Raw genomic sequence first — 10,863 nt, 5'->3', positions numbered from 1 at the left:
TTAGCAAAACTCACATTACGCCTCTTCACAGAACCATCTTTGTCAGCACACACAACCATGTCTGAACCATCAAGACCTGTTACAGTGAACCGTTCTGGTTTGAAATTAGGGTCTAGCTTGGACCGGGTTTCATGTTTGAGCATGCACTACTGTGTTTTCAACCTCAACCTTACTCTCTGAAGCATTCCTATCTGCATTTGATTTCATACGCACTTTATACTCAGCGTCATTGTTGCTTACGACCTCTTTACTCCTACCTGATTTTTCCAGTTGAAAGATCTTTGTCCTCATTTCTCTGCCAAACATCAAAGCAAATGGTGTGCATCCCGTTCCAGAGTGCGGTGTACAACGGTAAGCAACGAGAAACCTCCTGAACTCAACCTGCAGATCCTTCTTCGCCACACAAGTTATCTTCAACACTTTCAAAATGGACCTGTTCGTCCTCTCAACCAAGCCTTTAGCTTGCGGCCACAATGGTGTTGTGGACACCCCCTGAATACCATGAGTCTCCAAATACAATTTAAACTCACCTGGAATGAAAAGCGTGTGGATAACCAAATATACAAAAGATAGTATCCAGAAACTCAACCACTATGTCAATCTTAGTTCACGTCAACAATTCAGCTTCAAAACATCTGCTATAATAATCTATAACAAAGATCACGCTGCGTCCATCTGGCAAACGACCAAGCAAATAACTGCAAAATTAGCATGGACCATCCGGCATCTTCGTGGCTGTTATACGTACGGGGACATCAGGCCCTGCTACCAACTGGCAAGACTCACATGACTTGCATATACCTTCAACATCTTCATCCAGCCTTGGCCTCCAAACCTTTGACCTTAGCCTCTGCTTACATTTAACGATCGCTTGATGACCCTCGTGGGCTAGTTCTAGCACGGTGCCTCTAAGCCTTGAAGGTATCAATATTCTACTGCCTCTCGAAATAACTCCATCACAAACACTCAACTCATCCTTCACAGCTCTCACACTGCACTTATCCCACTTACCTTGAGTGATAGCTTCCTTGATTGTCTGGATCTTTGGAAAAAATCTGATGCTACCTGTATCTCACCCCATAACATTGCGTGTGGGACAGCTTCTACACTTAACATTCCTGTGTAATCTTTAGCATATTAATATTATCAGAAAAACAAAAAGAAATTTCTTTCGTGAAAAGATCGACGAGAATAAAGGAAACCCGAAAGGCGTCTGGAAAGCTCTAAAATCTCTGAGCGGGACAAATAAACCTCGAGTGTGTATCAATGAAATAGCTACACAAAATGGAATTATCAACGACGAAGCCGACATTGCAAACGAGCTAAATGAATACTTTGTTAACATTCTAGAGCAAGTTGGTAACAACAATGATGCTGGCGTAGACTTCGATCATACAAAGCTGGCAAATTTTGTTCATTCAAGATTAAATACAGACACGGTTTACAACATTCCTCTGTTAACGCCTGAGCAAACCATTGATATTATGGATAAAATCTCTAGTAACAAGGCCTCTGGGTACGATGGTTTGAGCGTACGCGTACTTAAGAAAATTATACCGGTGTTTGCAAACCCTTTATGCAAACTACTTAATCTTTCAATTTCGACAAACAGTTTTCCCAATCATTGGAAAATGGCTAAAGTCACACCACTATACAAAGGCGGTGCACGGAATGATATCAACAACTATTGTCCGATATCAGTTTTACCTGTACTCTCGAAAATTCTCGAAAAGCATGTGGCCAGCTCTCTCTCTAAATTCTTACGTGATAAATAACTTATTATACGAGCTGCAATCAGCCTTTAGGCCAGGACATTCCACTGAAACAGCCCTAATCCGACTTACTGATCAGATTCTAATGAACATGGATAATGATAATGTGACCGGTCTGGTTCTTATAGATTTTCGAAAAGCTTTTGATGTGATTGATCATGAACTTCTTCTAAAAAAGCTGTCGATCTACGGTGCTACTCCTTCTTCTGTTGCCTGGTTCAAATCCTACCTGTCTGAGAGGAAGCAGTTTATTTCGTTAGGGAAAACTACATCTGAACAGTTGACGGTAAAGCAAGGAGTGCCCCAAGGGTCCATTCTAGGTCCGGTGCTTTTCCTTTTGTTCGTCAATGATATGCCTCTTCACGTTCAAAAGTCAACTATGGACGTTTACGCAGATGATACCACCTTGTCTTCGAGTTCAAACTGGAAAACCATACAATCATTAAATCAAGCATTGTCACTAGATCTGTGTAAAGTAGAAAGATGGGCCAGTGAAAACAAAATGTATATGAATATGCAAAAAACAAAAGCTCTGTTGGTAACGGGGAAGCGTCTACGGAAGCGCATAGTTCAAGATTCAGGAAAACTGGAAGTAAAAACGGATAATGCAGAAATTGTAAACGTTAAAAACCGTAAACTTCTTGGTATGATCATCGATGAAGATCTAACTTACGAAGCGCATGTTGACGAACTTTGCAATAAACTTTCAAAGCGACTTGGCCTCTTACGCCATATTAGCCCCTACTTAAAGAAAAATCAGAGAATAATCTATTTTAACGCAATAATAAAACCACTTATGATGTATGCAAGCCAAGTATGGACATTGTGCAACAAGGAGGCACTCGAGAGAGTTCTCCGCATGCAGAAACGGGCCGCCCGTATTATTCTTGAAGCACAACGCACTAGTCGAACAGTAACATTGTTTAACAACTTAAGCTGGATCCCCTTTTATAATGAAGCGTATATAAAGCGTTGTGAACTGGCCTATAAACGGATAAATGGTACTTTACCCAACTATTTAAATACATCCCTTAGAAAAAACTCCGATGTACACCAAAGAACCACGAGAAATTGTAATTTAAATTTATTGTGCCCCCTCCATAAAAACATCTCAGAGGGTGGACGCACCTTTGCCGTAAGGACGGTGAAGGACTGGAACAATTTGCCTCCATCATTAAAAACAAGTAAGTCTTTAAAATCCTTTAAGGCTGAATTATGGAAAAGAGTACTAAATTCTCAGAAGACAAGGGGATCGTTTGATATAAATTTATAACAATAGATAGTCTTTTGTATGCATTTGATTTCGTTTTTAAATCGATTTGTCTAGTTATAAATTGAGTTCTAGGAATGTTTGTTTTCTTATTCTGTTGTAAATAGTATCTATTCTTAATGCAGTTTTTATACATTGTAATTTTGTACCTTAAGAGGGCCACAAGTTCATCAGTAATGTTAGTTACTGTCATGTGTTACCCTCGTAAAATAAAGTCTCTCTCTCTCTCTCTCTCTCTCTCTCTCTCTCTCTCTCTCTCTCTCTCTCTCTCTCTCTCTCTCTCTCTCAGCATCATCAATCACCTCCGGAAAATCACTACTAATAGACAACCTTGAAATAGGATCAGCAATATTGGAAGCACCAGGCTCACATTACAATTTGAAAACCATACGGCTGAAGCCTTACACTCCACCTCTCACGCCCTGGTGCATTGCAATCCCATTTCCGCCATGTAAAAAAAAACCCACTGCATACTCTGAGATCCAGTCAGCGCAGGGGTTGCGCCACTTCATGAAAAAAAAGGGAGGAAGCATACATATTACATATTATTAAGCCTTAAATATAATCGGATAACGGGTTCTCTATCGTCTTAAACCAAAGAGTTTATAAATTCGCAGTGTGTGAATCTACATTCCAGATTTTCTTAAAGTAACTTTAATTATTGCTTGTTTAATTAATCGCAAAAAAAATTACAAGTTGTTTTAAAACGCAAGGTTTTTTTAGTGTTGTATCTGCTTTCGTCTTAGCTGTAGTAGATTTGACTTTTATATCAAGATAGATAATTTAAAAATTACCTTTCTAAGTTCTGTAAGGGTTATAGCTAGTTTTCGGACAACGTTTGCCTGTCTACTCTTCGCGTCTTTGTCACGCTAAGCTATTGTCTTAATCACACTTTCGATCCATCTGCGGAACACACTGACTCGAGTGAAGACTGAGTAATGCCTACTTGATGAACAGTCAGGGTCACCCCAGCTAACAATTCCATGTACCACCCATTGGTCGCCGGAGGTCTTACACTGAAACGGACCCCCGCTATCACCATAACAACCGCTAGTTTCAGTCCTCCCAGCATCTCCTGCACACATCATCTTGCTGGTGACTATCCAAGTTCGATTATCCGTGTGGAGTCCACCACTTGGTGAAGTATCCAGCTTTGCTGCGCATGCACTATTAGATACAACAGGCATGCGGGCTTGTTGCAGGATTGAAGACGGTTCTCCCTTACCAAATACTTGTCCCCAACCTAATAAAGCATAATGAAATATCAAAAATTTAAAATAAAAAGCTACTATCAATTTGACTTATCACAAGAATGATAACAAATACTTATGCATTTCTGAGATTACAGCTGAGCTGTAAGAAATATTCCGGTACGCAGTTTAACTTGAAACTTGACGTTGCGTTTTCTGCAACACACATTTACCCAACCGTAACTTCTATACTTGTTACAGCAAACGAAACTTCATGTTTATGACCGTTGTTTAATTTCTTTTATCTCCTTCCCTGATCTTGGGGGAACTTGACTTAATTATCACATTAAGATTGGTTACGACGGCAAAGCCGTGAGTACAGCAGTTAATTGCAAAGAGAAGTAGGTATGCACAAATTGCCAAAATCAAGTTTGATATCCCGTGTCAAAAAAGTAAAGCAAAAGTCGGAATATTCCTCCCTATTCTAAATGTTAAGAGATGCAGTTTATGTAACCTATCGACATTTCTTAGAATGACTTTGATTGCCCATTTTTGAACATTGCGCGATACATATAGCTGTGTTTGTGGATCACAGATTCGAGGAATACAGTTTGGCTTTGTTGACCAGCACAGGGATGAGGGCTTGGAACAGCGATTTCAAGTCAAACGCATCATCAAACATGCGTTCAATCTTATTAACTGTTATTAATCGTGGGCACATACCTGATATATAACATTCCATTCCATTTGGCACTTCCTCTAAGAATCTGGGTAAACAAGCACTGTTGACGGCATCGCTGGGTTCAGCTGGCCTTGAGAGTCGAAACAATGCAATATCGTTCTCATATGGTACTGGGTGCGAGAATAACGTATGTTTGATGATGCGTTTGACTTGAAATTGCTGTTCCATGCCCTCATCCCTGTACTGGTCAACATCTCCAAGGATAACTGTAAACTTGCTGGGGTCGTCATCTAACACACAGTGAGCAGCGGTCATTACCCATTCAGGCATGATCAGCGTTCCTCCACATAGGTGTTTGTTGTCCAGTTTCAACCAGGCTTGCCAAGGCCATTCACCTAGACTGGCATTGTGTCCATTAACTACACGCGAAGCGGAAGTTAAACTGCGACCACAGTTGACTGTCAAAGAAGAAAATACATTGTAAAAAAACATTTCTACATGGAAACAATGCTTCAAAAATAGAAGACGCCAAAGTACTAAAAATAAGCGCCGGCTGTCGTCTGGAGTGTTTCACACGTTATTACAAGGTCTCGCAAATAGGTCAAACAAGCCAACTTATAAAGTTTTCCCAAACATAGAAAGGCCCCCCTCCCCCCCCCCCCCCTTTATTCGTAAAATAAAAAAACCCTTTTAGTCCGTTAAGGGACAGCACATCCTAACGAAACTGAAGGCCTTTGTTGAAAACCAAATAATGGCAGTTCCATTGAATCAAGATACATGTACTTCACCTTGATTGAGGCCATCCCACGATCGTTGTAGATCCCTAAGAGGTCCACTTGGAGGTGGCATCCCTGCATTGACAGCTGTACCTCCCTCCCTGCCATTGTCCTGCACGCCTAGGAACAAAATTTATAGTTCCTCTATTTTGTACAAGCTTTCATAAAACGCACAATGGAATTAACGCTGTACCTTCATTCCTCTTGGACTCTTCTTCTCTCCTTTCTTGAGCTCCTTGAATGAAAACAAGACGACACAATCTCTTCAATGACCAGGAAATTATTATATCTTATAATATTGTTGATTTAATCATAGTTTAATTAGAAATCACAAGGGAAGAAATTTGTCACCTCCAACTGGATCAATATCTGCGGTAAAGAGAAGGTCGGGTTCCTCAGGAGGGATGAGATGACCACGGCTAGTAATATGATGACATCGAGCTGTTTAGAAAGTAAAGAAAAACACCATTCAAATTCAGACATAGACTTTTAATATATCGGCAGTTCAGCTGGAAAAAGTTCGCGGAACTTGTATTTTCCATTAAATTTGAACCCAGAATATTGTACACATTCCTTGTTTTCCACGTTGCATGAAACGTGGCTTTGTTTCTCTCGAATATCATCGTACAGCCTGCGACATTTCTGTGCATGGGCAGCGATTTGAGCTTTTTCAACAAGGGACCGCGTCTTTTCCCATCGCTGAAATATGGCCGCTTTTTCAAAGTTGTATTAACGGCATTCAGGAACAATGCTGTGGTCACTTGTGGAGCAGTTGAATGGCATATATAGGGAAATATAGACTGATAAATCTCGGAAATTGTGAAATGTTCTACAGAAAGGAAACATGAAGCGGTACGTGAGCTCTCGGCGCAAGCGGTTTGTTTTGAGGGAAAAGAAAAAACCAAATTAAACGAAAAAGAAATGGAAAGACTAACATAGCTAAAGATTCCCTTACGAGGTGAACAAAATCAGTCGACGCAAGCACGCGAGTATTATTGCGAGAGGCAACAAAAACCTAAAAGAGTATAGCTATTGACTCTGATTGCCACAATGACCAGGCAAAACAAGAACTACGGCATTATGGATATGAAGGATATTACACAGTCGCAGCTTTCGGAAAAACTCCCGGATGGTTACATATTCTTTTCTTGGGAATTATGGAAAATTCGAACATGTTTTGGTGAATTCGAAAGGAATCAAATGAAAAATTGTTAGATTGTCAGGAAACGAAATTGATAAAAGGGTAAAAATGGGACTTCGCATGATACAATTTTTAAGAGATTGAGCCGAGGCACGATACTTAAAAGGCCTCTTGTGTTGAGCTTTCAGCGAACGATCAGAAACCTTTCGCATCAAAGTCACCATAACTTACACAGACAGTGATGCAAATTTGTTATTGTCGTTGTTGTTAGGAAACAAGATGTTCAAGGAAAGAGTAGTCTTTAAAATGACTTCTTTCCTTTTCACATTGCATATTTAAAACGAAATATACATCCCATAAAAACAATTGAATTGTTACCTTGAATTGTGTTCAGCGCTGTAAGTACAAGTACAGCCTTGATAACCCTGGCAAAGAAGCCCATAGTGTTGTTTTTCCGCAAGTAATCGACCGAAAACCACAAATAACTAAAAGGGTGATTTCTTCCGACAGCTCAAGTCGAGCCTTACTGCTTCCTAATTGCTTGTATTTTATTGGTTGACAGATTAATTTATTACAAAAGAGAGTCTACTGAGTTTGGAACAACGAAACAGATGGCTGAAGACTATTCTTGTAGTTTTTTCGGGAACGAAACTAAAAATCTTGACATATTTTTATGCAATCGCCAGTCAAAGCTAATTTTTCTGTTCATAAGGAATCATGATTTCCACTGAAGCACAGGGATAAATAACGTGAAAGAACCTTTGCGATGGCAGATGGCTTTGATTAAGTGAAAACCAAATGGATATGCAAATTATCTCTATCGGTAAAGAGTCCATTTATCTGTATATTGGAAGATGCGTTCCATTTGAAAAAAAAAGGCATAATGTATAAATTTATGACTAAGAATTTATTCATGAAATGATCATGCTTACAGCAGGCAAACTATGGCCAGAAAGAGTCAAACGCAGTGGGCAAGTTGGAAAAACAATAACAGCAACAAGCAGAAGAACCTGAGCAAAATTGAACTACTTATAGTTGAAAAATCATTTGAACTGGCGCCATCCGATTTAGTCAAACACTTTGTGATATAAGGACGCTTGTGCCAGGGCTGAGAAAGGGTTAAAATCTCTTAATATGGCAGGTACTTCTTAAGAGGTGAGATTACTTACAAACTGATGGAAACCGCAAAAAATTACTGATCAGAAATGTCATTGACTATATGCAAGAGCCATTATAGCTCGTGCTATATGATAACCCCCATCAAAGGGAGAACAATCCATTTTATTGCAGAATACTGTCATTTTCTAATTTATTTTTAGGATAATCGTCATCTCAAAGGCTTCAGTTTTCCTCTTGATCTTGCAATTTAAAGCGAATTAAACTATTTACATGCTGGTTTCATGTATATTTATGAATATACCGAGCCGAAGTGAATTACACGCGATAACAATCTATAGCTTCCGCCGCAAACTAGCCGATGCTACTGATGTTAATCTGAATGTGAATAATTTTTAAATTGACATGACGACTTTATTAAAACCAAATACAAAAGGACCAGACTGTGTCTTAAGCTCAATAATATAATGAGGACAAGGCTGTTAAAGATCATGTTTTTAAACGTTAACCATTAAATTTACCGCTGCTCCTTTTATCCAGCAAGTTTATGAATGTATGGTGGTTGAAAACAAAAACAAACCATTTTGTGCGTCATGGCCAGAAGAAGATTTTTCTTTTTATAGAGCTCCGCCCCCTTCCAAATATTTAATATCGTCTTTCAGATTTTTTTTTCTCGGAAAGATGGAAATAGCAGAGAGAAGCGTTAGACTTTTGTCTTTATTGTACTGTTTCCACTGAACAGAGAATTTAACTTAATCGTCGTTTTACAGCTCAGTTGACACCATCAGCTGTGATATTACAGTTTATGGTTTCTGCAGATTTATTCTGAATTTTTTTTCACAGTAAATTATTGGGTTAGTTTGATAATACTTGATCAATCCAGTTACGGAATACACTGACTCGAGTAAACACAGAGAAGTGGGTTTTAGAAGAGCAATTGGCACTTCCCCAGCTGACAATACCCTGCTGTACCCAGCGGCCAACGTAGTCTTGACAGACAAATGGACCACCACTATCACCAAAGCAGCCACTTATTACAGTCTTGCCAGCATCTCCTGCACACAGCATTGCCGAGGTAATTGCCATTTGGGGGTCTATGCCTGATTTTGAGCTCTTGGCTTGACAGACTCGGTTGGACACAACAGGCGTACCAGCTTGTTGAAGGTTTATTGCGGCTGCACCTGGGTGATTCATCTGTCCCCAACCTAAAAAAGAACAAAAGACTTCTTTGAACAATCCCATTCTGTTTACCACTTTCCACGAAACAATATTAATTTTCCCCAAAGAGAATAAGCCAGAAAGGAAGAGAAAATATTTCATTCACCTGAGATGAAGCATTTGGTTCCAGTGCTCACCACCTCAGACTCGCTTGGTAGACACACTGTATTCACAAAGGATGTCTTTACAACTGGGCGCGTCAACTCAATTAGAGCTATGTCGTTGTTTACGGGAACTGGTGAGTTATATTCTGGATGGGGCACTACGCGTCTTGCGCTAAATTTCTGCTCAGTGTCTTCTGGTTTCTCTCTATTAAGGTCTCCAAGTGTCACGGTGTACATGCTTGGATCTGTCTCTGTGATGCAATGGGCAGCGGTCATTACCCAGGTTGGAGCTATCAGGGAGCCCCCACAAATGAACCCATCTTTTCTAGTTTCCAGCTTTGCTTGCCAGGGCCACTCACCCGCAGAGGCGTCTGTTCCGCCAATCACACGTCCAGCTGCTACTGTAGCCTGTCCACACGCTGCTGTTAGATGAAAAAAAGAATTGCTATGGTTAAGTTTTTTTCATGGGGGGGAGGGGAGGGGGGAGTTTGAACTTACGCGAATTGATGAGATTTTGATCTTGGTTCTTGTCAGCATCATCGTAATCATGAACGAAACCTGTATATAAATATATAGCTGTAAGTATTTTTCATTTTTAAAAATGTATTTATCTTCAAAACCTTTTGCGATGTTACTCAGAAAAAATTAGATAATTATTTTTTTTGGAAAAGCTGTTTTGTTCTAACGTCAGGGTCCATTGAAATACAGGTGCAGACGACGTGCTTTTCACCAAACAATTTAACAAACATTTGAATTTCAAATATGACTTCTTTAAAGAAGAAAAGGAAAAACAATTTCGTCCTAATTTGCAGATTAATGAATTTGTTTCGAGTTTCAAAGTTTGTCTTTTCTATTTGCACGCCCATGATCGTCTTGGGTGATGTTTCTTTTAAAATTACACATTAAGTTATGGTAAGGCTCTAGAAATATCCTTTCTAACCAAAGATTTCCCGCCAACACCGTATTGTCCGTCGCGCCGCGTGAACGCCGCAAAATGGGTTTTCGTTAATTATAGGTGGCTGTTTCGTAGCTGCATAATGCAACTCTATCTAGAAGAATATCAAGAAAAACATAGTGGGTATAATCTCTCAAAGAAATTTCCTCATAAAAGAAAAAAAAAATTAGTGCGTTAACCAGTCAGCCTGAGTGCGGAGTTCATCCGACGAAGTGCACTAATATTATCTTAGGTACGATCTTTTTATTCCTACCTTGTTTTGGAAAATGGCCATGATGGCGAGATTCCACGAAAAACGGTATAAATCGCAACAAGACAACACACCATATTACCGAACCAGTTAGTGAACACACCATTGTTCGTGACTCAGAGAGGAACCCGCAGACTGGTGGACATCTGACTCGTTGCTTTGACAAATAACTACTTCCACCTTTAAACTATTCATTAAAAGCACTGAGCCTCAACTTGGCGACAATAAGAGAACAAAGAGGGAAAATTACCATTTGGTCAGATATTTTATTCAGCTCAAATGTTGACAGGTTTTACATCTCACACTATCGGGAACATCTCGGTCGCTGAACTTTCAGGAATCTTAAATTCACTGAATAAGCCAGATACTTTAAGGACGGGCAAAAGTAT

At 39.6% G+C, this 10,863-nt stretch overlaps 1 pseudogene; it reads right to left on the bottom strand.

The window, feature by feature from the left end:
• Positions 1–3,680: 3,680 nt before the first annotated feature.
• On the bottom strand, positions 3,681–10,660 carry LOC138042009 (transmembrane protease serine 9-like; annotated as a pseudogene).
• Positions 10,661–10,863: the final 203 nt, after the last annotated feature.

Source organism: Montipora capricornis, chromosome 3 (assembly GCF_036669925.1).
Source record: "Montipora capricornis isolate CH-2021 chromosome 3, ASM3666992v2, whole genome shotgun sequence".
Lineage (NCBI taxonomy): Eukaryota > Metazoa > Cnidaria > Anthozoa > Scleractinia > Acroporidae > Montipora > Montipora capricornis.
The sequence above is the reverse complement of the archived record's forward strand: the minus strand, read 5'-3'. Positions and strand labels throughout refer to the sequence as shown.